This window comes from Neolamprologus brichardi, chromosome 12 (assembly GCF_056152115.1).
Source record: "Neolamprologus brichardi isolate AB-2024 chromosome 12, ASM5615211v1, whole genome shotgun sequence".
NCBI classification, from domain to species: Eukaryota; Metazoa; Chordata; class Actinopteri; order Cichliformes; family Cichlidae; genus Neolamprologus; species Neolamprologus brichardi.
Genome location: NC_142115.1, coordinates 30,721,892 through 30,747,132, shown reverse-complemented (window position 1 = coordinate 30,747,132; position 25,241 = coordinate 30,721,892). Strand labels below are relative to the sequence as shown.

General features: G+C 39.7%; 1 long non-coding RNA gene across 1 annotated transcript; it reads right to left on the bottom strand.

Annotated features, from left to right (window-relative positions):
• Positions 1 to 934: 934 nt before the first annotated feature.
• On the bottom strand, positions 935 to 23,636 carry LOC102797106 (uncharacterized). Its single transcript, XR_437405.3, has 3 exons — positions 23,575 to 23,636; positions 1,286 to 1,321; positions 935 to 1,012 (listed from the first exon to the last, which is right to left on the bottom strand). It is a non-coding gene; the product is annotated as an uncharacterized LOC102797106 (long non-coding RNA).
• Between the last annotated feature and the right edge of the window lie 1,605 nt (positions 23,637 to 25,241).

The window sequence follows — 25,241 nt, the reverse complement described above, 5'->3', positions numbered from 1 at the left end:
GTACACCAAACAGATGTGCACACTTTCAGAGTCTATTGTTAAAACCGAAGACCAACAAAACTGCGCTTTTCACTGCTTCATTAAGAAGATGTGTCTTGACGTTGTCAGTGATCCAAGATAACAACAAAAGCGGAACATAGCCCTTTGTTACAGTTACATAAGACTGCTGTGCTAAAAGGTTTGCTGTTATTAAAGGCACCGCGTCCACCAATGCACCAATGCCACTGTGCACATAGCGGGGCACGAGGGGCAACGGGATGCAAATGATCCCCGATGTAGCTACAAACCCTGCATCATTTACTTACTTGTCTGTTCACCGGAGACTCATTCAAAGAAAAAATTGCCTTCTTTTAGTTTGATGTGTGAATATTTTTTTTAATCTAACAAGAACTGCAAAGGCAAACAGTCTGCTGAGAATGTGATGCTGTTTTTATGAAGTGCACTAATGAGGTGAATGTTATTGATTTCTCTTATTAAAGGAGAAGGTTGATGTAAAGAGAAGCAGACAACAGTGAGAAACAAGTTTGATCTTTACGAATAAGTAGCTTGATTCAAAATGGACCACATCGAATACATGCAGGTACATTTCAGTGTAGCCGGAACAGGATATTACAAATAAAAAAACATTATATCACAAAGATTAAAGGTCTCTATTCACCTTCTGTATTTATTCTAAAGCCCACGTAGACCCATGATGCAACACAGCACTCTTTCCTCCCATGTCTAACCCAAATCTGCCGAGATCCAAGAACTCTTCAGCGGTGAGTCTGCAGAACTAGAAGAGGTGTTGGCAAGTTGCAGACGAGGCTTCGAGATGGAATATGCAAACCGAAATAAAGGCGGTGAACCACTGGAGCAGGTGTTAATTGGATACATCTGTGTACTGTTTCTTCTGCCTCTTGAGTGTTGGAGCAAGGAAACCACTGCCGCAGGAGGAGCAGTTGCAATGTGATGGCTGTGAACCACAGCAGGGCGTTGATTATGCATCATCTTATCCTGGGGGAGACAGCCGCTGCAATAGGAAAAGGCTGTATTTAACCAAATGCTCTAAATGCAGTCCCAACGAGTTTTATATGAGTGCATGTGCATGTGTGAGTGTGTGTGGCATTGGGTTTTTTGCACGGCAACATGTGTGCGTTCACATTTTTCTTCTAAGCCTGACAAGGATCAGCCTTTGGACGGGGAAGCAGTTTTGAGAAAATCACATCATGAATGTGAAGTGCACTCTCTGCATTTCCACTGATGTTTGCTGCCAGTCCTCTAGCTAATCATTTTTATCAGTTACCTGGCCAACTCGCAGTCCTCTCTGTTGAGCAGCAATCTGAAATGACAAACAGTCGCAGTCATAACGACTCTCCTATAGCAACCATTATTTCAGTTTAATAGCAGCACTCTCTTGTTATTGTATCATCCGATGTGCTGTAAGCAAGAATAATCAAAGTCACAGTGACTGTAAGGATGAAATCGATAGTCACGGCTCACGAGCACGAAGGGGATTGGGATTCGCACATTCATTTTGTTCTGTTAATCACTGGGAATTTGTACAACAAAAAGGGCAACAACTAAATCCCATCAGAGGCCCCAGTTGCCACATGTCATCCTTCAGGCTGTAGGAAATGGATGTGCTTCATTTCGCCACTCATAATATCTGCAGGGGCAACCACTTGACTCCCCAAAGGGCATGTGCCGGTGTATTAAAACTGTCCATCGTCACCGTGTTCATATCTCCTGCTTTTCCCGGCGACCTACAAGGGGTCCAAGAGCCAAGGGACAAAAAATGGTCATGCTGAGGAGCCCAATCTCACTTCACACAACTATTGCTCATATGAACAGTAAAAGTAGTTGTTTGAGTCAGTTGCCTGCGGAACAAAGTCAGAAACTTAGTGAAATTGCAATGACAAAGCAAGGGATTGAAGTCAAAGTATGTCAGAAGAAGATGAAAGAATTAGTTGCCTTTCTTAACAGAAACGGTACTTTTTTTCCCCCTCTCCCACAAGGTTTTTGACTTCATTAAAGTTCATGTTTAAGCATGAATATTACACTGATACTCCTATGCCGAATCTCTGTATTGGTGGCTGATTTGCTGCAAATAGCTGAGAGTATGAAACTATTTGAGCTGCCTCAGTCTGAGGGATGGAAAATATTAATCTGTGTAACTCACACATATGCCATTTTTGTGATAAGTTCGCCTGAATTTCCAGTGATTAGCAGGTCAACACTTAGCACTTGTGCATGTAAAAATGTGGAAATAGGACTCACAGTCCAGAAAATATATATAAATGATAGCACAGATGAGAGTACAGAATCAGTTCATGTTGCACAGAGGTGAAAGCAGCAAAGGAGGTAGTGTGATTTTGAGGGTAAAAGAGCATGCATCACATAAACAAGACAGCCTTTCTGGCAGTGCATTCATTTTCAACTTTTAACAGCACGGTGCAATGAAAATGTTTGCTCATTCACCTCTATTGTTTATTCATGCAAGAAAGCATGCCTCGGGAGTATTGAGGGGGTCATAAAAGCAACGAGACAAGAAAAAGAAACATCTTACACTGCATTAGCATTAAGTGATAAATATGTACTTTTAAATACTGTCCGATTCTTATTAACAAATGTATTTTCAGTCATAAATGCTCATCATAAACATCATTGCAGGGCGGTCTGCATGCCACATCCTGATACACAGTAAACAGCCTCGCAAAAGCAAGTTATTTGCGTGTATTTATATCCAGTATTTTATTATTCAAAAATCTTTGCTTTGTTTTTCTCCTCCTTATTTATACATAGCCCTTTGTTGTTGTTGTATGTTTTGGTTTTTTAATAATGTTTCCCAGGCAGTAATGGATAACATCTGATACTCATCTGCAACTCTTGCAGCTGCCCTAAAAATGTCATTGCGGCACTACCATATCTCCCTAAGGGCCGGTATCCTTCCCTGATTCTGCACCAGTGAAAGCCTTGTCTTCGCTATGCCTGCTCTCTCGTCTTTTCCATGCGTTCCTCACCCTTTTAACTTGTGCTGGGAGCTAAGGCCCTCCCACGCTTTAACCCCCCCCCCCCCCCCCCCCCCCCCCGCCCCCAGTAAAAAAACCCAAAAAAACGCAGCACATATGATCAGACTGGTTTTTAAACAAAGGCTTCAAAATGATGCAACTTCTTTGACTCGATGTCGCCTTTGTTGTTGATGCGGACGCCTCAGCTCTGCTTCTTGCTAGTCATGTATCATACCCTGCGAAAAAGGAGGGCAGAAGTTGCAATTAAGAATTCAGCAGCAGTAAAGCAACGTTGGGACACGCCCACAACGATTCTACACTAAGATTATACAAACGCTGTCACTTTGAACTTAGCGGCGGCAGCATCGTATTTAAGAAACTCCTGTCTGAGGTGCGCCATGCCTGTTTTTAAAAATGACCTGATCAACATTACTCAAGGTCAATAAGCTTTTTCTAACAGCGTCTTCCATCTCATTGTTTCCCTCCATTCCCTTTTTTTCCCCTGCATCACCAGCTTCTGTTCTGATTACTGACAACTGCAGCATATCATCCTCTGCAGTCTGAGAGGACGCCTTAGAGTGAACCATTTAATTCCTCTTGTGGTGGCATCAGGATAGATTAACTAGTAGGAGTTCACTTTAATCAAATTCACTTCTCAAGCACATTTTTACCCGTTTTTTTGTTTTGTTTTTTTAAATTCTGTGAGGCACCCCATTCCCTATTCCCCGAGGTAATAATGTGTATTTTTAGTAGAAAGTGAGTCTAACTATTGCTCTCAGAATAGGCTCATGATGGACATAACTTAATGAGATACCAGCCTAGTTGTGAGGTTGAGTATTTTTTCCCAGACAGTGTGTGCGCTGGTCTCCAGCTTAGACCCAGTAGGATTCCAATTTATCCAGCACAGCTTGATGTCATTGTTCGATCAGCTTCGTGACAAATGCGTCAAGGCTGAGTGACTCTGCCCTTCATCAAGATATACAGGAATAAAGTTGCCGCACACCCAGGGTTCTAGGTATGCCATGAATAGTGATTCTGTAGATAAACAAGCAGGTTCTGGTAATTCCAGTCACAACCAGCCTAGCTGGAATATAGCATTCTAAAGGAGAGATGGCAGAACAAGGTAAGGCAGAGAAAGAAGAAGTGCAGCTGCAAAATCACCTCTGTGGCCCTGATTTGTCTTCCAACCCATCTCTGTGGCTCCCTCAGGAGAATCTTGTGCCGCAGTCTCTACCCTGGCGTTTGTTCTTTCTTTGCTCTCCTTTTCTCCGTCTCTTCCTTTACCTCCCTTTATCCTCCCTTTCCTTTTATCCATTCTCCTACTCTGCTTGTATTCACGTTGTCCCGATGCATGCAGTGTTGAAAATGTGTGATTTTAGTGCATATGTGTTCCAAAGTTGGAGAAGATGGAATATTTAAAAACTGCCCATTAAGACTGAGGTGGGGGGGGGGGGGGGGGGGGGGGTTCCTTTTTTAGGGGGGGAGGGTTGGGAGAGGGGGAGATATTTGTTCAGTTCTTAATATGAAAGGTTTGCTAATTAGATTTTGAGAAAAAGGTGCAAGAAAGTACTGATTTTCAATTACTTCCAATATGAATCATTAGTCATCCAATTTGCTAATATTGGATTAGGTAGCAGCGTAATGCTGGTGTGAAAAATGAATACCTCCAGAGGCTTCCCCTGAAAGGGCACTCTCATCAGCCAGTGCAGTTGTGAGCTTTTTCCTCCATGTGGTGCATTACAGGAGTGAATGGAATCTTAAAATGGTAAGAAAACAAAAGCAAAGACTAGCTGTTCATGATTTGTCGTGTGCTCGCTTTACCACCAGTCGGCATAAGCTGTCATTGTATATTTTCATTTGCTGTGTTCACAGCACATAACTAATTTCCAGTTTCTCCATTCTGAAATGAAGAGCAGATTGAGCTTATCAGTGTGACCCAGATAAATGGCGCACAAGTGTTGCAGAGGTTGGTCTTGTTTAATTCCAGTGAGTCATGGCCACTAAGAAAAATTCAGACATTATAAAGAAATAGATCAGGCTCAAAAGATGTCTGGCTCCCCTGAGAGTTCACAGATAGCTGAGGAGAATCCTGTTAAGATCCTGGCAAATGACACTTTGAGCTAGCCTCGAGGAATGTGCTGCTCCAAAATAAGCAACGTCTTGCTTAGCACTGATCGAGGATACTTGAATTAGTGGCGATACAGCATAATGACCCTCACTCCAGGGGACTGAAAAGTACTTTGACTGTGATGCTAACCTGTCCTAATAGATCTCATTGCAAGGAATCCTTTCAAGCATGCAACTCAGATGAATGGAGTTCAGTGCAAACTTTGCTTAAGGGAAGCAACACTCCAGCAGTCGGGTATGTTGTTCTGTCATCTTAGTTTGCTGTTATGTAAAGCGAAGAGAGTGTTCTTAAGGAGTTTGCCTTTGTTTGACTCGGGGGCAAATAACCTCTAACACTAATGATAATATTACTGCAAGACTACAAAAGAAATGGTGCAAGCAAGAATGCAATCTCCTCATCTGTGTACCCAAACTCCTACTGTTTGATCATAGTTCTGACTTGGCGACCGAATCTCTGACTGAATTCGAAAACTGTTTGTTACACCTGCCTGTCTCAGAAAAAAACTCAAAATGTAGACTTTTCAAATTATGTGGCGTCTGTATTTGTTATATATTCATTTACTGCATAAAAAACAAGCACACGTTTCTTCAGTGACTGAAGTCTTCTCAAAGCTTTCTTAATTTATTAAGAATATAATAAATGAATAAATCTTCTAAAACGAGTTCATGTTTGAAACCCAAGAATGCTATTGCGCAATAAAGACAAAATTTTGTGTAACTGCTCAGTGTGTTTTTCTGCTTGTTTTCCACATTTTTGACATATCTTAACTGTGCCATTTTCATTCCAACTTAATTTCACTTTCCACTGAGGATCTACGTTACAGAATCACTACAGCTTTCTAGGATCCTCCTGCTGCGTGTGCTTTAGGCATGTGTCACAACAGTGGTTACTTTGTTAATTATTTAGTCCATTATTTCTTACACAGAGAGAGGAGATGGTTCAGGGACAAACCATTAATCACAATTTACCTCTGTTCCACTGAGATGGGTGAGTTAAATTATCTACATACAATAGAGATCCTCAGGTTTAGCAGCCCTGACCTTTGCAGAACTGTCAGACTTCTCTTATTTACTTTGCTTTTAGTAAGTCTAAATCATTTCCTGAACAAATGTTTAAGTTTACTATTTTTTCTGTTTAAATTCAGTAGTAGGAAACGTTAGTCTTCTAGTATGAACCTTCCAGATCTTTCAGGTCAGCTGGATCCGTTTTTTTATCAGTTCCCAGAGTCAGAACCAGACACGAAGAAGCTGCATTCAGCTTTTATGCTCCATATATCTGGAACAAACTCCCAGAAAGCCTCAGATCAGCTGTAACACTCAGTTTATTTGAATCCAGGTTGAAGACTCACCTATTCTCAGCTGCATTTGAATAAAACACCAAATCCACACTTTTAAGCTTAAATTTCAAAACTTATATTTTAACTACTGATTTTATCTACTGCTCTGATTTTATCTACTGTTTTTTTTAATCAATTTTAAATCATGCTTTTTATTGTTTTTGTTTTTTAACGTCTCTGTAAAGCACTTTGAATCACCTTGTTGTTGAATTGTGCTATATAAATAAACTTGCCTTGCCTATTTGTGAGCATTTGCAATAGTAATTAATACAACAGTATGGATAGATGTTTAGATATTCTGACCTCTCAAATATTTAATTCTATTTTATCTTAACACTTTTTTCTGTAGCTGTTTAACATAATTCCAAATGTTAAGGCCTATAATACACTCTCGCTCCTAAACCCTGTATTAGAAATCCAAACTATTCTCCACTAAGAACGACCCCCATTGGGGAGTTGACGAACGACACGGCACACTGCATTATACTCTGTGATTAGGTTAGACTGCAGACTACGGGAGGCTGTTAATTTTCAGCAGAGCTCCAGCATCATCTACCTCAGCTGCATATTTATTTGAATAAGCCAGGACCACTGAGCAGCACGCAATACACTAGCGACAGAGGTGTGATAATGAAAGTAAAACAGTGGTTGATAATTCTTGCGAATTGCTCCTGATCCCACCGGTGCCTACTCCACTAAAGCTCCCCACTAACTCGCTCATCAAGGCTAATGTAATGTACCAAGCAAAGAAGAACACAATCTGTCTCGGGACTGTTGGCACAGTTTTCTGCAATATGAGTAAATATCACTTGAAACTGGCGAGGTTTGAGGCGCAGCTGCTCTGTTGACAGCACGGTTACAACAAGAGAGGTGCAATGTTCCACCTCTGTGTTACCAGATGTTGGAAAGCAAAGAAGTACAGTAGTTATTTAAAGCCCCATTAAGTCTCCACTCAGACTATGCGCGTGTTTTTAGATCATCTTTTTTTTTTTCTTTTAGAATTCACCGTGGGTGTCTAATGATTTCAGCGCAAAAACATCCTTTTTCAAATGTGTGAGGAAAGTGAGAAAAAAGGTAAAACGTCTTGCAAGGGCGTTGGAAAGGTATTGATTTGAGGCAATTAACACAATTTCTAGCAAAGCGTGGTTAAACATCAGCACAGCATTATATTTAGCAACCAAAATATCACATTTGAATATGCGCAGATGGGTCAGCTCGAGAGGGGAGAAAGTACTTTACATTTTTCATATGTTACATGTCAACAGCAGTGCCCGACGATAGTGGGAAAAACTTAGATTGCATATCTTAAGCATGTTATCATTAATCAAAGCGAAAATAACACTTCTGTCTGCATAAACACCCCCATCAGTACATTTTATGGCCATTTAATCTGATGGGTTTGTGCTAGTAGCACACTTTACTGCATTTCTCTTGTGATCTAAGACTTGTAACTGTGAATTGCAAAAAAACCTCCAGTTATTCAGGTGTTTCTTTTAGCTTTTAATGTGTCTATGTTTGTACAATTTATATTAAACGGTGTTGTTGAGTTAAAACATCTAAACATACTGATTTCTTTGAAAAACAAATGGAATTTATGTGATTTTTTTTGTGATATGCTGTAGACTGATTTTTGGTGAGTATAGTCAGATTTTCTGTATTGTTTGCACTTTTTTCTGTTCATGCATGGCATCATTGGTTTTGCCAGTAGACAGCACTGCAAACAAAGTCTGTTTGCTGATACCTCTTTTTTTTTTCTTCTGCACCCCAGCTATTTTAAACTAAGAGGCTGTCTCGGACTATTTTGTGTAATACCGAGTACAAAGAACTTTTGTTGCAAATTGTTGAAACTAAGTGCCCAAATGTAAAAAAAAAATACCCAACAAAGCTAAAGCAAAATGCTGAATTTAGGTTACCTGTCTCAGTTTCTAGGAGCAACACTATTAGTTTCCTGCTACCTTAGAAAAGTGATGTTGCCAGTCTGACAGCAATTATCAGACACGCTGGTGTTGCATCTGAAAGTTGCACCGGCTCAGCACCCAGGGGTGTCTAAGTTGGAGAGTCACATATTTTCAGGTTTCAGATTTTACACAAGTTGTGTCAAATAAAAGTAAGCACAGTAATCGAGAAGACTGAGAGTGATTACCATACGCCGGTAAGACACCTGTTCATTCTTAATGTTTTTATCAATAACCGGTCATCGTAATAGCCTCGGTAAAATGGTTTCACTTTACATCTGTGGATCACTGTGTGTGTGGTTGTGTGTGTGTGTGTGCCGTGAGTGAGAGGTGTGGACACTGGGAATGAAAAGGATCCGGTTTGATAATGGGTTGAGAATGACACCTCGACTCCCCAGAGAGTCTGTCAAAATAGCCGATTTATACTCGGACCTGCACACGCATTCACGCACGCACACACACTGAGAGAGACACGGCGTCCCTTGCCCAGTGCCAATATATTGAGCACTGGAAGGAAGTCATTAAAACGGCAATCAGTGTTTCTTAATTACTCGGCATTGCACAGCGATATTTGGTCTGAGGGGGCCAAGGGACAATTCTTAAACGTTCAGCTCTATTTCAGTCAATTATGAGGGCCGAGTGTTAAAGACCGGCTCCTCCATTTCCATTCTGTTCAAAAACAGACTTAATGAAATTGCCTGGCTATCTGAAAGCCTTGGCCTTGTTAAGTTAAAATACAATCAACATTGGAACCTAACTTTAATTTGTGCGACGGCTTGCTTTAATTTTCTCCCACAAAATTGGCATCAACTATAGTTTGCGTTCTAAACAGGTCGGAGGTACTCTGGGTCAGCTTTGAAATGAGCTGTGAAGTATGAATGTTTAAGTTTCATATGGTAAATATAGTCTTCCTTAATACATGAAACAAGAATTGCATTCTTGCAGAGGAAGAGGAATAAGTCTAGCGTTCACTTGCAATTCAATGAGCCTGTTTGATTGATTATAGCCTGAGGGATAGCTGGATAATTAGCAGACATGTTTTGAATATGGAGATTGTTCAGTGTTGCCTCTGTCTATGTTGCCTTATTTACATCTGTTAAAAACCTGAGGGTTTGGGGGTTTGGTTTTTTTTTGCTTTTTTATAGTGGCCACAAAGAAAAATGTGATTTCACAGAGACAGCACGTGCTGACAGTCAAGGACATGTAGGCAGACTTTGTCCACGTCTCTAGATCACATCCGGCCACTTGATCTGCATCAACAGGCGCAGTAGGAAGTGTGCCCATCCACACAGTACTTACATTCTGATTAGTGGTGGCAGTTTCCGGGAGTGCCAGATAAAACAGCTTGGAGGGTTTGTTTGGAATAAATGCTCCTCTCCAGGACCAGAGGTTAGAAACCAATCCAGAGAGCCACAAATATTCTCAGAGTGAGTTTGATCTTCATTGACAGAAGAGATTTAAATCATTGCCTCAAGTTTCAAGTGCATGGGAGACAAGGATGACCTCAGTGGTATAAGAATCCGCATTTTAATTGTCAGTGAGGCAGGCAAATCATAGCAGTTATTTGTCTTTACCTTTATTTCAATCCAGACACATTACAGCTGTCACTTGGTATCCATTATAATCAATATTTTTAATAAATAGTTTTCATCAAATACTACATTAAGTAGGATTAATTTAATTTAAGACGTCTCTGTTCATTTGACACCTAGTGTTTTCACACACTCTTTAAACTCATTATTTTCTATTTATATTATTTTATTTAATTTTTCTCAATCTTAACAGCTTGGTCCACAAGATATCATCATAATAAGGCAGATTCAAAGCAGTCCAAAACTCCAATGATGCTGAAATTTACATGGATCAGTAAAAGCAACAGTCAAAAATTGGGAAGGTCATACACAGGAGATACAAGAAAACAGCTAGAATGCTAAACTAAAAGTACAAAGGCACAAATGGAAGCAGTGGAGTAACGGTACCCGTTGAGTAATTGGATAATTGAACACAGGCTTTGCTGAAAACTGACAAGAAACAAAGGATGAAGTAGAACTAATGGCAGTAAAAGACGGTGAGCAATTTCAAAACTCACATCCCCGCTCCCCACCGCCACATGAACATCCCTCGGGTTGGAGAGCATTGGGTTATAGCACCATAGCTAAAGTGTAAACATTTGATTTATTGAGGCAAAACATCACAGTTTTAGAGAAAAGCTTGACCTAAGGAGACCTCAAAAAAGCTTTGAACCTCTCAGTTCAGCTCTTAGTTTCAGCTTTGCTGCCTGTTGTATTTTGAGTGGTGTTGCTAGAAGTACCCCATGTCTCAGCTTGTTTACTCTTTTTAGTTGCTTTGGATTAGACTGAGCACCAGCCAGTCACTGTCTGTTCCCGGCATGAGGCCGTTTTCATAAAAAAAGAAGAAGAAAAAAAACAGTATCTCAGCATCTGGACTCCTCTGGAGATGAATACATGAATGTCCAAATACCCCGGTCAAAAACTGCTGGAAGTCAGCTCTGTTTTTTTGCACATTAGGCAAGGTCAAGGTGTATCCTCACGAGGCAGAATGAATCCTGAAATTCAACAATAGCACTAATAAGGCTGGAGATAACCCAAGGAGAATGGGGGCTGTTGAAAAAAACTGATAAATGCCTATCAAGAAGTTGCTGAATTATTTATCATCCCTGCTCTGCCGTCAATTTGTTTCTGCCATTTGGTTTTGCTGTAAATAAAATCTGTTTGAGTCAGAAATGGAATTCGGATGAATAGCCCACTATATAAGAAGAGAGGGATTAGGGCTTTCTTTTGTTTGACTAAGAGTTTTGTGCAACATTACCAAGGCCCCTTGGCAAACAGAATCATCTCCCAATGAGCAATTGGCAAACAGCATAGGCTTTGCGAGATTTAATTACGTCTAATTGTGTCTGTTTCAGTGAGGTCCCATCAATCAGTCTGAGCTATTTTCTGTTCTTTTGCATTTTTAAATAGACAGAATTCTGATTCTTTGATAATGATGAGAGGATGGGGGGGAGAGAATTGTTGCTTATATAAGATGTTACAGCTTATACTTCGCACATCAAGGCAGTCCTAGCTTTGGGTGAGTGTGCCATTGATGTTGTTGTGTTTGATCACTAACTTCCATCTCTAGGATTTGGTATGATGCAACAACCAAGAAAGCACAACGCTGCAGCATATGGCTTTAAAGAGTGACATGATAGCAAAAGCAAACATAGCGGCATCTGCCCGCCGCACTGTTATCTGCAAACCTGTCTCACGGCCTCTGCTGTCCTCACATCTCTGTGTCATCTGTGTCCACCCATGAATGATGTTCCCTTACACTCAGCTCCCCCAGCCCACCCTCACCATAAGATTAGTTCCACCTCCTCTCACCCCCTGAAGTGTTCTTCTTAAGGGCTTAGGCTGCTTTATCTCCTCTCTGTTTATATTTACCTGGATATATTTGTGAGAACGTGGGGTGTGCTGACCTGTCAGCATTTGTTATTAAATCCTGCAGCTGCTCATTTCAAGAATCTCCAGCATATTGTCATTCTTGATGACGGATCAACAACAAATGGTCGCTAAAGTGGCACTAATAAATTGAAAATCCGTTGCGAGTAGGACTTTTATTCTACATGATTTTCCATTGTTGCAGAGACTGACTGTAGTAATTTTAACAGAGACCTGAAGCTTGGTGAGAAAAAAATATTGTGTATGACGTGGCACAAAAGTAACACACCAGGTTCGAGTCATCTTACATGTTAATACTTTGCATTTTCTGTTTTGCTTTTCACATAATACTCCAAGGCATGTCTCTGCTTACTGTTTGTTAATATCTGTGCAAAGGTGAACACTCTAACCTTGGCATTAACTTAAACCTCTAACCTCAGCCTATTTTAACCATAACTATTTTCCAGGATGACTCATCTAGATATCTTCAAGTAAACACAACATGTTATGCAGGTGTGTCTGAGCAAGATAACAATCCACCATGACAAACACAGCAGCCAAATGTTCATACCACTAGCAATAACGCTTAACTTATGAATGAGAGAGGGCCGATGATACAACAGATGATATATAAAAGATAGAATTAGCCACTATGTCTGAAAATGTCACAGTTTGCCGAGGCAAACTGCGTGGAGTGTGAAGAGTGGACCCAGGTGCAGACATTCTAAAACTCAAACTTAACTGATGAGCTGTTTATTAAGGCAGACAGAACAGTACAAAATAAAAGGGCAAAAACAATGCAAACTAAGCAATAACCTAAACTGGGTAAACTAGAAAGGAAGCACAAACTATGAAAAACCCTGGCAGAAAAACAAACAAAACTCTAAACATGCCAATGAAGATGAGCGCATATCTATATATATATATATATATATATATATATGAAAACCTGAACGCAGGACTTGACATGGGAACAACACAGACGATCCGACGAAGACTGAATGAGAACGCACAGACAGTAGGCTAATGAGAGAAGTGGGAACACATGGGGGACAGCTGACACACATGAACATAATGATGTCACAGTGGAAGAGTAAAACTAAACACAATAAACACAGGAACACAAGATCTCTTCAAAATAAAACAGGAAACATGAGAGGCAGACATGACAACATAAGACACACAGACATGAAACACACGAAGGGCAAGGGAGACTTCACAGGGGTTGAAAACACAAGAGGGAGCTAAAAAGCAAATGAACATAAGAAACCTAATAAGCTTAAACAAACACTAAACATCAAAAGAACTAAAACTCAAAACACTGGGTCATAAGACCCAGGATCATGACAGAAAAGTGAAGTAAATGATAAGCAGGCTATGATTCCTTTGGTTTGTAAAATAAGTCAGCCAATTTCTCACTCAAATTTATTACCTCAGTAAACACTTTCTTCATGGGTTTATGGTCTCCAATGCTAGTTTCAGTATTTAATGTAAACCAGTACCAGAGCCTATAGGTGGATGCTGCAGCAAATGTTATAATAATGTATGGAACTTTTGTACAACTAGAAAAAGTGAAGGTATTAGCCAAGCCAGTGAGATTCAATCTCTGAATTTATGGCATCGCTTTGGCATCAATTATGAAATGTTTTGTAAAGAATCAGACTCATGTTAGTCTGTCAGTGGAAGCCTCAGCTAGCTGTAAGAGATTTTCTTGTTTTGTTTTACACCCTGCGAGCATTTCTCACTTTATTACGTCCTCGCTATGAACCAACAAGCAATTACAGACATGCAGGCAGCTCAGCCCCCTGTCAACCCTCGTGTAACTATACTCAAGAGTGCGTATGAAAATTCACTTGTCATTTCTTCTCTTTTTCACAGCCTCTAAATAAAATGTGCTTTTCCACAGACTAGTTTCAACTTCAATCTTCTGCATAACAAATGTTCTTCCATCACATGTCTGCATGTGTTGTGTGGAAGCGGCATCTCAGACGTACTACTGTTATTGCTGTAGCTACACTACTTGTGTCATTGGACCCCTGAGCAGCTCCCGCGGTCTAATGATACTAGCATACTTATCCTGTCATAATTCCAGTTACTGACTTTAGAAAACAAAGCAGGGGAGAATAGTTCCTAAGACAACTCGTGCAGCCATTACTTTCATGTTTCGTGTGTAGTGGGGGGAAATGATCTGCTACGGAAACTGATGGCCAGCGTGATATTTCAAAAGGTTACGCTGCATCTTGCTCAGCGATTGTTTTCCACAGATTTATATTTGTTTAAAGGGGGGTTGTGGTTGTCAGCGATAACAAATGCACTGACAAATAACTGGGCAGCGTGCCATTTGGAATTCATTTACCCAGACAAGGTAGAGATAAAGGCACCACCCTGACTGTCTGCAAGCGACACTTCGTAAATCAGAGAACAGCGTAGATGAATTACACTAGTGAGAAAGTCTCTCTACTGAAGGACAACAGCAGTGTGTCTATTTACAAGCAGCTGGCCTACAGCATAGGTCAGCTCTCACTCCTTCTCTCTTTGCCCTTTTGAAAATGGTACACCAGGCCACAATGCAAAGAGTAATGAAAGACAGAACACAAGTTCAGAGTGTCATTTGAGCTGTTTCAAAGCCGTGAACCTGAGACAGTATTTCAGTGGCTGCATCCGAACGCCTCCCTATCTTGTGATTAATCAGTCAGGACTATTAAATAAAAAGGTAATAAAGTATCAAAGAGTCGTTTTACCTTATATGTCTTAGTGATTAATAAATTATTAAGATTAAACTAATTATTATTATTATTATTATTAAACTAATTATTGTGATTTGTTTTACATCAGTGACATGAATATCTATGTATGACTAAGCAGTAGTTTTGCCTTACATTTTGCCACTTTGCGTGTAGTTTAAACAAATCTGATTTTAATGAGCATATATTAAATGGAATAAGTGTCTTTTTTGTACAGAGTAGATAATGTGTACACCTTAAATAGATTGTTTTAGCATTTCCACATATGTTTGTGTATTTTTAGTCTTTGTTTTAGTCTGATCAGGGTAGATTTCATACATTTTCCATTACTATTAAACACTGATCACTGTCTTGACATTGATTAGTTCAAGCTTTTAATAAATATAAGCTAAAATATACCCTAAAATGACACTATAACTGATAATATACATGAATTATCATTGTCTTTCTTCAGCTCCACTGGTACATCATATATCAGTTAAAAAAAATAAAGAATGAAAAATAAAACACTGAAGGGGGGACAGAAAGACACGATGGATTCATATCTTTCCCCACTTCGTGTCTGTATTATGCATTCAGTCCAATATTTAACCATGCCACAAAAAGCTCAAATGTGCTGAGATATGCAAAAACTCCTACACGGCTTTTAATATTTCTGACATGATTTATTTCAAAAGAAATGTTCAGCGGAGACATAAGAAATAAAATGCTATTTTTATGCAAAATGGTTACATTGCTGCTGTTGTGGAGATCTTCTTATCTTTTTTTCATTTTGGCCCCACTTTGTAGTCACTGCACATTATTAGTAAACAGAACATGTAGTAATGTATTATTCAAAGTAACCATACCATCGCCGTTTACAGAAGCTGATTCGGTTTGACACAGAAGAGCAAATGGTTACGCAGCTTGTCAATACATGATTTTAAAGTCAGTGGCAAATTACTTAGTCTTGCAATGTTTCCTGGCCCTTTTTCTGTATTTCATAATTGCTGACAAGTTCCACATCATGTTTTATGTTAAAACTAGGAAAGGAGTGAAATCAGATTTTCTCCAATAAATGGATCGATTGAGGGTCAGCAGGAACTTGGCAGAGACTGTCGACTGGAAAGCCATGCATACTTCACTGGACAGCGGGGTTAGTGCTGTTTTCACCCTGTGAAATATATGCTTGTTTATGTGTCATCATGTGTTCCTGGAGACATCAGGAACTACCAAGGGAAGTGATCTTGACAGGCATTTATTACCTTTGCCACGGAGGTCTTGCTTTCAGTAGCATTTCCGTGTGTGCGTGTCATTGGGTCTGTAAACACAATAGCTCAAAAAGTTTTGAAAGAATTCTGATAAAACTTTGTAAGATTATAGAGTGTGGTGATATAAACAATCCATTTAATTTTGGCAACGAGGTTCTCAAAGTCAACTAAATGATTTATTGGTTTTAAAATTGACAAAAAATGTCAATTTAAAAACTATGATTCTTACAAGTGTGGTGTATATGTTGAAAATATACAGAGTACAGTATAAAGATTAAAAAATTCAAAAAAAATTAATCTGAAGATCAAAGTGATAATAATGCTAGATAGAGCTATTTAAAACAATGTTTCTTATTGCTATTGCTTCACTTTATTATGACTTTGTTACGTACATTGCAGTAGAAGGTTATAAAGATGTAAATAATAGGGGTGCAACAATACTCGTATCGATATTGAACCGTTCGATACAGTACTTTCGGTTCGGTACGCATATGTATCGAACAATACAACATTTTTAATTTATTTTATCAACTTTCCTTCTGATGATGCTGTCTGTGTTGAGCGCTCAGTGGATCTGCGCTCGACAGTGCAGCCTAGGCGGAGTAGTCGAACAGAGATTCACTGAGCGCAGGGCAAGCTAGCGAGACAGAAGTTAAGCTCTCCTTGCAACATGGCAAATTGAACCTCCCCCACCCTCATTCAGAGCTGGCGTTTGGAACTATTTTGGTTTTGTGACGTATGACCCTGAAGGTAAGCGCGTCATGGACAAAAGTAAAACAGTATGTCGGATGTGCCACGCAATTCTCAATTACATTGGTGGGAACTAGTGTGTTAGCGCAGTTAGCTCGTTAACGTGTACGCACTGGGCGATCCGCGGTAGCTCGTTAACGGAGATTTGCCGTGTTGTGGCGTTAACGTCATTTCAGATTAACGCTGACAGCAATAGTGGGAACACAACAAATATGACTGCACATTTACTCCGACATCATCCTAGTGCAAAGACAAGTGGAAGCAGACAAAAACATCAAGCACACATGCTACAAACTTTTCCCGAGTCATTTAGACAGCCGTTAGCACGTGAGTCTCCTTATGGGGACCTGATGTTTAATATGCTGCTGAGAATATACCCCAGAAGAAGCGTATAGTATAGCTTTTATTTTGGAAAGAGCCATTTCTCTGTAATAAACTCTCTTTTCCAAAGATGAGTGATTTCTCCATCAGAGAGATTTTTTTTTATTACATTAAATTTAAAACTTTAAAAACTGTTCTTTTGAGTTAAAATATATATTTATAATTTTAATAAATGACAAATTAAAAAGGCATGAACATTTTTTTTGTATTGAAAAAATATCGAACCGTGACACCAAAGTATCGAACCGAACCGAACCGTGAATTTTGTGTATCGTTGCACCTAGTAAATAAATAATAATCTGAATACAAAATAAACTTCTGAACATTTTTCACTTTACTATTAAGCATTTAAACAAATTTACTAAATAGTGAAATTATTGCTAAATGTCTACTATATTCACATAAATACATAATTGTTATAGTCAAAATGATTTTTTTTTTTCATTTATTTTAATTCTGCAATGAATTAAGAAAGAAAACAAAATGAATATATACAAAATACAATACTATTCCCTCAAACGTAAATACTCCCCAGACTGTGAGCTTCCTTGGTGGAGTTTGCTTGTTATATTTACGTCTGTGGGCAGCAAGATACAGTTGTTAAACTACTGAGGCTTTGCAGACACATGTCGAATAATCATGTGACATAAACTTGTCCACCATTTTTCGACATATGAAAATCACAGTGACAGTTAGAAATCTGGTAAATAAGGTCCCAGTCACATAGACCAATAGATTAATCTGCAGCCATCCAGGAACCACCTGGGGAAAAATGTGTATTCCCCAACCTGTTGTCAAAAAGCAGTTCTCATAGTTAGAAAGGAAGTGACAGACTTGTCTACAATTACTGGCCAGCTACTCTGTACTGAATAAACTGAATATCCAAACCGTGACTTCAGAGTAAAAAGTGCACATATTTTGAAGCATTTTAACTGCAATACTGACGCACATTTTTTCTTTGAAGGTAGCCCTTTTCCATTTCCAATTTTCTTTGCACTTTATAAACTTTTACTACCGCTCAGCCATGTAGTTAGCAAGTGTGCAATTTGCTAGAAGCCAGAGTAATCATCAGGCTTTTGGTGCATCACTGTCTTTACATCAGAGTTTACAGCGTGAGAAACAACAACCTCCAGGAACTAACTAGTCAGGGAATACACATCTTAAAACAGCAATCAGTGGTTGTATCAGGTCTGACATGGTGGACAGCTCTTGAGCAATGTGCTCAAAATGTGCTGTGAAAAAACCTCAGTACAAATATGAGCATGGGATCAAAATTAATGCTGACTTAAAATGAATGGTTTTCTTTTTCTTTTTCTTGGCCTACATTTGCACGCCCTGCCCTCAGCCCCAGATGGTTTGGGCTTAGTCCCAGACTTTGTCAGCCTTAGAAACCCACTTGAGGTGTGTACTACAAAGCAAGCTCAGCATATCCAAGCTTTCTTTGAATTAGCTTTGTCTTTGTTAACCCAGGCTTTCACTCTTTCTCTCTCTCTCTGACACACACACACACACACACACACACACACACACACACACACACACACACACACATATATATATAGTGCACAAAACTGCACCAACAATTACACTTACATCAAAATCATAAAACCTTGTGAATAACCTTATATTTAATTGTATATGTGAGATGCAGGAAATTAGGCCAACTGTAAGAACAATGCCAGCTTTCCTTTCATGAGAAAAATGAACTCCACATGAAAATAACAAAACCTTTAAGAATCAGGTCAGTCATGAAGTCAGTTTACAACAACAGTCTTTGAAGGTTACCCTGAGTATTTCATGTAGGCCAGGGAAAGTGGCCGGCTTTATTTCTTAAGCTGAGTGGCAGATACAGTACAACGCTTCATTGCACCCATACCACTTGACTGTGGGTCCAAGCATGTGGCCTTGATTTAGGTGAATGAGCACATCCAATTTATATTCAGGCAATCACCAATCGCTCAGAGAGACACATGCACGCACACAATTGCATTGACTGTCTCTCTCGCCAGCAGTGCTCATTACCCAGCTCAGACAAAAGAAAGAAAGAAAAGCAGAGACAGAGAAAACCCCCAGACACAGAGGAAATCTACTCCCACAACAGGCTGTTCACTCTACGCCAACAGTCATAGAGTCAGTGATCCTGGAAGCAGCTGCATGGCACTCACTCACTTTGCTCCCTCTCCACACTGCCAGAAAGGTCTGTGACAGGCCTCCAGACTGCAGGCCTCCTTGCCCCCTAGCCCCCTGCTCATGCAGCTCAAACCAGGTGCTGAGTGTTCATGCAAGAGACTTCAAAGAATCAGAATGAAGGTAATAAGAAGACAGCTGGGGTGCACAAAGAGGTAATGTAAGGACAAGCCAAAAAGCTAAAAGACATGCACTAACAGAGTAGAGTTACAGAATTGGAGGATAATCGTCATTTGAATCAGGACTGTGTAGCTCCTTTTACAGTTCACATACAGCTTACAAATGAATAATAAGATGAGGATTGGTGCATACGCTTGATAAACATCCATCCATCCGCTTCCGCTTATCCTTTTCAGGGTCGCGGGGGGCGCTGGAGCCTATCCCAGCTGTCATAGGGCGAGAGGTGGGGTACACCCTGGACAGGTCGCCAGTCTGTCGCAGGGCCAACACACAAGGACAGACAACCATTCGCACTCACATTCACTCGCATATTCACACCTAGTGGCAATTTGGATTATCCAATTAACCTATCCCCACAAGCTGCATGTCTTTGGACGGTGGGAGGAAGCCGGAGTACCCGGAGGGAACCCACACAAACACGGGGAGAACATGCAAACTCCACACAGAAAGACCCCGGCCTGATGGTGGAATTGAACTCAGGACCTTCTTGCTGTGCGGCAACAGCGCTAACCACCGTGCCACCATGCTGCTTGATAAACGTGTTCTTTAATTTCTTGTTGTGTTAATGCAAAATTACAAATGCATGTTTTAATGTGAAGAAATCTACTTCAGCCCAACTTTGAGTTGAATCAAGCTAATAGCTCTCTAACAGTCTCAGCAAAAACACTGTGAGAGCTGAATTTCATGATGTTGTACAGGTGTTCATTCCCATGTTGCTAGGCAGGTCCAGATGGTTAGCAGAGTCACATGGCATATATTGCAGATGTTGCAAAAAAAAAAAAAATGTGGCTGTGGTTCAATTTGGACAAGTGTAAATGCAGTGCAGGTGGCAGTTTAACAGAAGTAGGGAAGGTAGACATGGTGTCAGAACAGCTCTGATAGAAAGTCACAGAAAATAGAAGCCTTTGTTCTCCTGCAAGTCATCCCCGTAATTATTTTGGGGGTAAAATTTGATAGCAGCAGGATCAGAACCCATTTGTGTCCTTTCTATTTCACAAAACTCGAATTCCTGCCGCTCTCTCACAAGCTACACACTTCACTCACATGCACAGGATTATTACAGGGAGCTGTCAGTGTGGAGGATTATGTTAACAGCTTAATTATACTATTGCTTTTCCGGGGTTGATAATAGCCATTATTGTGTGTATGTAATTGTAGTCAGTGATCGATTAAATCATCTATTATAATGTTATACTGAATAACATTCAGTATTTGCTGGATATTAGGGCTGGGTGTGTTACAGTGATATCACATTACTTATAATAATGCAACACAATGCGGTATTTTACAGTTTTTTTCCAGCAATTATGCAAATTAAGAAGAAATGAGGATGACGCGGGATGGATAGACAGGTGGGGAAGAAAAGATGGGCAGACATGACACAATGTTCAATGGAAGCTTCAGTTTGCCTGGGGGTCTTACCTAAGCATCAATCTGTGCTTGTCCACACTGACATACAAAAAAAAACCACACGACAGCACAATGGCTGACAAGTGTGTAGTAAATGATAAATCACAGGCAAAGTTAACAACGTTTCAATCCGTGATATTATTTGCTCTGTGAGCAACAAATATGGAGTTATGGAGTCGAAAATGACACTTTTTTTCCCCTAATAAGGCAAAAACAAGATTATGCTCCATTCATCCCATCTGAAAGGAAAGAGGACGATAACATCGTGTTACTACAGCCACAGAAAGGTTTAGTCACTTAATTTAAGCACTCAAGATGGAGACGGTCAGGGCATTTGTTGTTGACAGTCGAGATTAGAATCAGCCGCAACAGACAGTAGTCAATTTCAATAAGTGGACCTGATTGCCTTAGCTGATTACTTTGATTTTTATTAGCTTTGACTGCTCTTATCAATAAGATAGTTTCTCCAAAATTAGATTATATGAGGATACAAATAAAGGATAAAGGCAAATAACAGTAGACTGATTAAACTGAATAGGATAGAGATGATTTTTAAAAGGTGTCTTGTTCACCTGTGAAAACACTCCTATTAAAATCATCATTTTGACATTAATCATTATTGTGGTTCTGGGATTTCAGCCCAACATTTTGAGTTTGGCCTTTATCTTTTCTGTTTTTTAATTGTTTTTGGATTTTTGAGCTTGCATTCTTTTACACCTAGCGGACACTTCCTGTTTGTGACGATGTTACTCTCAGGTTTTCTTCATCTTGGTTTTGCCACCGTTTACAATCTAGTTTCTGTTCATGGATACAGTTTTATTTATATTTGATTCCTCGAGTTTCAGTTTATCGTGTCTCCTCTGTGTTCCCTATGTCTTACTGTCTCAGTGTCTGTGTTACATGTTCTCTTGTTCTGGGTTTCCTGTTTTATTTTCGTAGTTATCTTGTCGCTTATGTTTTGTGTTCACCTTCACTTCCTTCCATGTCTCATTATCTGGACTATGTTCACTTGTGTTACCAATATGTTTCCATCCGTGCCTGATTGCCCTCTGTGTCTGAGTGTAGTTAAAGCCATAGTTTGCTTGTGTTCCTTGTTCCGGTATCTGTAGTCCTTTTCCACTGTTTTCCTCGTAATGTGTTGAAGGCTGCTTTGGATTCTGTTTTAATTTTCCTATAGACTTCTGCATTCTGTGGATTTTGTACAAGCTATAATAAAAGGTTGGCTTTTATTTAATCTCAGAGTCTACATTCAGGTTCCAATCCTGCAACCCCAGACAATCACGATGTGAGTAAAAAAAAGAAATAGCAAACATGTGCAGAAAACGTATATCTTCTATGCCAATTGGCCACTGTAATTTTCCTCTTGTGACAGACATACTAAAGATGCCCTGACCCAAAGAGAGGCTCGGCAGGAGCAAATGACATTTCCTGTCAGCACTGCAACTCATGTGACAGTGTCAGTATAGGATGTCAACAGCATTACTATAGTCTCAGGGTACACTGATGACTGTCAGAGGAACTGCAAAATACTGTCAAGGGATTTCTCAATCTTCTTCAGCAGCGTTGTTACTTCGCACACCCAGATAACATTATAAAGAGATTTTTTCACCCCATGCTGGAGCCTTCTGAAATGGAAGAGAGACTCATTTTGAAAATTCATGTGTGTTACTCTATTGGCCCTGGAAAGTTCATGCAGAGTTTTAGAAAAACTTTCCTCTAAAGCTTCAGAACCACAGTGCTGAAACTCTAATCTGCATTGTCACATCGATGTACAGCCTGGAGCTGCTCCATTAACTATGATAACAGGGAGGAACAAACTCTTTTCTCTTGTTTCAGTCTCTGGCAGACAGCACTCACAGTTACCAATACAGGCTGAACTCTCTTAGGACAACAAGATGACATATTTCAAATCTCAATACAATGGTTCTCTTCTTTGTATTCCAACCACCTCTAAGGCTTTAATACTTTTTCTCTAGAATTTTGTTATTTCGAGAACAAAACTGAGATTTCCAGGGGGGGGAAATCTGGTTAGTGCTTGAATTTTTTTCTCTTTGCATGATTTTCTAATGAGCATCATTCAAAGTAAACCTTCCTTCCCAGAGAGCCTCACTGGGAGCTTCCACAGTAAGACATTGCATCTAATCGACACTGCAATTATCTGTCCCACTGGCTTCATAGAGTTTGCCAGGAGTGGAACCTTTTCCTCAGCTCTCTCTTAATGTTCTTTATTGTCATTCCATAAACAAGATGCATTAGTAAAGAAAATGCACATTAATTTCCATTGGTCTATTTAAAATTAATGCTAAAGGAGGGTGGTTTGATTGATAAACTGATATACATCCAGAATTTTCCAAATTCTACTAAAACTGGAATTATTTTGATAAATATTTATCATTACCTGATAGTGTAAGGTGCAAATATATGAACTTGATGTAAGTGAAAATAGCAGAAGATCTGAAAGTGCAGGGGGATCACATCTTTCGTCAAAATCCTTCTGTTTTTGAACAAAGCAGTCAGCTTAAACATTCTGCGTTTGGATTTTTTTCTTTCCTCTCACTCGGCCTCTTTCTACATCCCAACAGTCCCTTCCCTCCGCTTTATCTGCTCTTCCCTCTAAATCTATCTCTCCCGTCTTGTTTTGTTGCTTAAGCATGGGCTCTCTTCCCCTTCTTCTGTTTCTTCTTCTCTTATCTTCCTCTGTCTCCTCCCCTTTTCCTTTACAATCCCTCCCTCTTTTAGTCTTAAGCAAAAATCCTGGCTCCCATCTTATCTCAAGCCTCCATGTAGCAATGCCAACCATGACCAAAAAAAACAGGAACTTACATTTCCTTGGCTGGTTGCCATCTTCTCTGCCTCTCTCCTTCCCCACGGCTTTGGCCGGGTCATGTATCTGCCTGCCAGCAAGCAGAGAGTTGCATGAGCGATAGAAGAAGAAAAAAACAGCAAAGGGTTTGCTTTACTTTGCCTTGAGTTGGCAGATTAGAACCTTTGACACCTTATCTCTTCAGACGATTCAGCAGTCGACTTAGTTATCATGCTTGTGTATGTGTCTATACACAGCCTGTTAAAGAACTTTATAAAAAGGGATAACTCAAGTTTTTCAGGCACCTGAGGACAGATTCCAAAAGAAGTATTTTATGTTGCCCTTAAGAGTTTCCAAATAGCACAAAAACTTTACAAGAAATAGAAACTTTTAAATGTGAACAAATCAAAATCCAGAGCTTGGACTAAGGAAAGTGTTTCCCTTTTTGCTATAAATGACATCCATATATCCAAAATAAGTTCATAATAAGTATATGTACAAGCTGATTAATAAAGGGAGTAGCCAGTATTGGGGTGCTTTGAATCATCCTAACCCTATCAACCACAGTATGGTTTGCATAAAATGAGCTTTTTTGTACAGCATGTCAACCAATAAATAGCTCTTGGAAGAAATCATTGCAAATCTCCCCAAATCCATTTATTTTGAAGGCATGTGGGTTTTAGATGGAACGTATCCCAGCTGACATTGGCGAAGAGATGCGGCGCACCTTGGACAGGTTGGCTTTCATTCACAAAGCTAAGGCAGGAAGGCAGACAATCATTCACTCACACATTCACACCACCCAGTTCCAACAATTCACCAAGCAATCAAGTGAAGTGGCCCCATTTTTCAACTGCTGCAACAGTAACACTGTGCTTGACCCTGAAAGTTTGCTAGCAGATTTATTTTATGAGCATTTGAAGATATTTCCCCACTTAAAAAACAAAAAGCATAACATCAACGGTAGCTGAGAGAAAAAATGTGGAGATCACGGTTAGTATCGGGTGTGATGTGTGGGGATTATATATCTAAATATCTGAATCTAAATATCATTGCTTAGATTAGAACCATGTGGTGGACCAAAAGAAAACTGAATCAACTGATTTTCATAGAATTTCCCAAGTAGAAGTCATGTCCATGACTGTAACTGTAACTTCAATTTTGACCAAGCAGAAAACTCGATGTTGCACACTTGAATTAATATCAGAGTAAAACCATAGAGTGTAGCACAGTGGTGCAGTGGTTAGCGCTGTTGCCTCAGAGCTACCCACCGGTTGACTGGGGCCTTTCTGTGGGATCTCTCCGGATACTCCTCCCACAGTTAGGTTAACTTGCAATAGCAAGCTGGTCATAGGTGTGAATATTAGTGTGAATTTCTGTTTGTCTGTGTTCGACTGGGAACCTATCCTCCAACCTCCAAAATTCTTAAGCAACAACATTCAAGGTGAATCCAGGGTTACTTTGTGACTATAATTGGCTTAATTATTAATGCTGTTTCAGCCTTGGTTTCATAAGCTAACAGATTAGTATTAATGGACACCCTGCTGTTGGCTCGTGGGTGTCAATTGTGAAGCATGTTTTCATCATTGTTGGACTGCTTTTATTTAATAACCCTGTTTATATAACCTTTTTTTCACCATAGGAAACAGCCATGTTCACAACATTCCACATATTTAATCATTCTAAA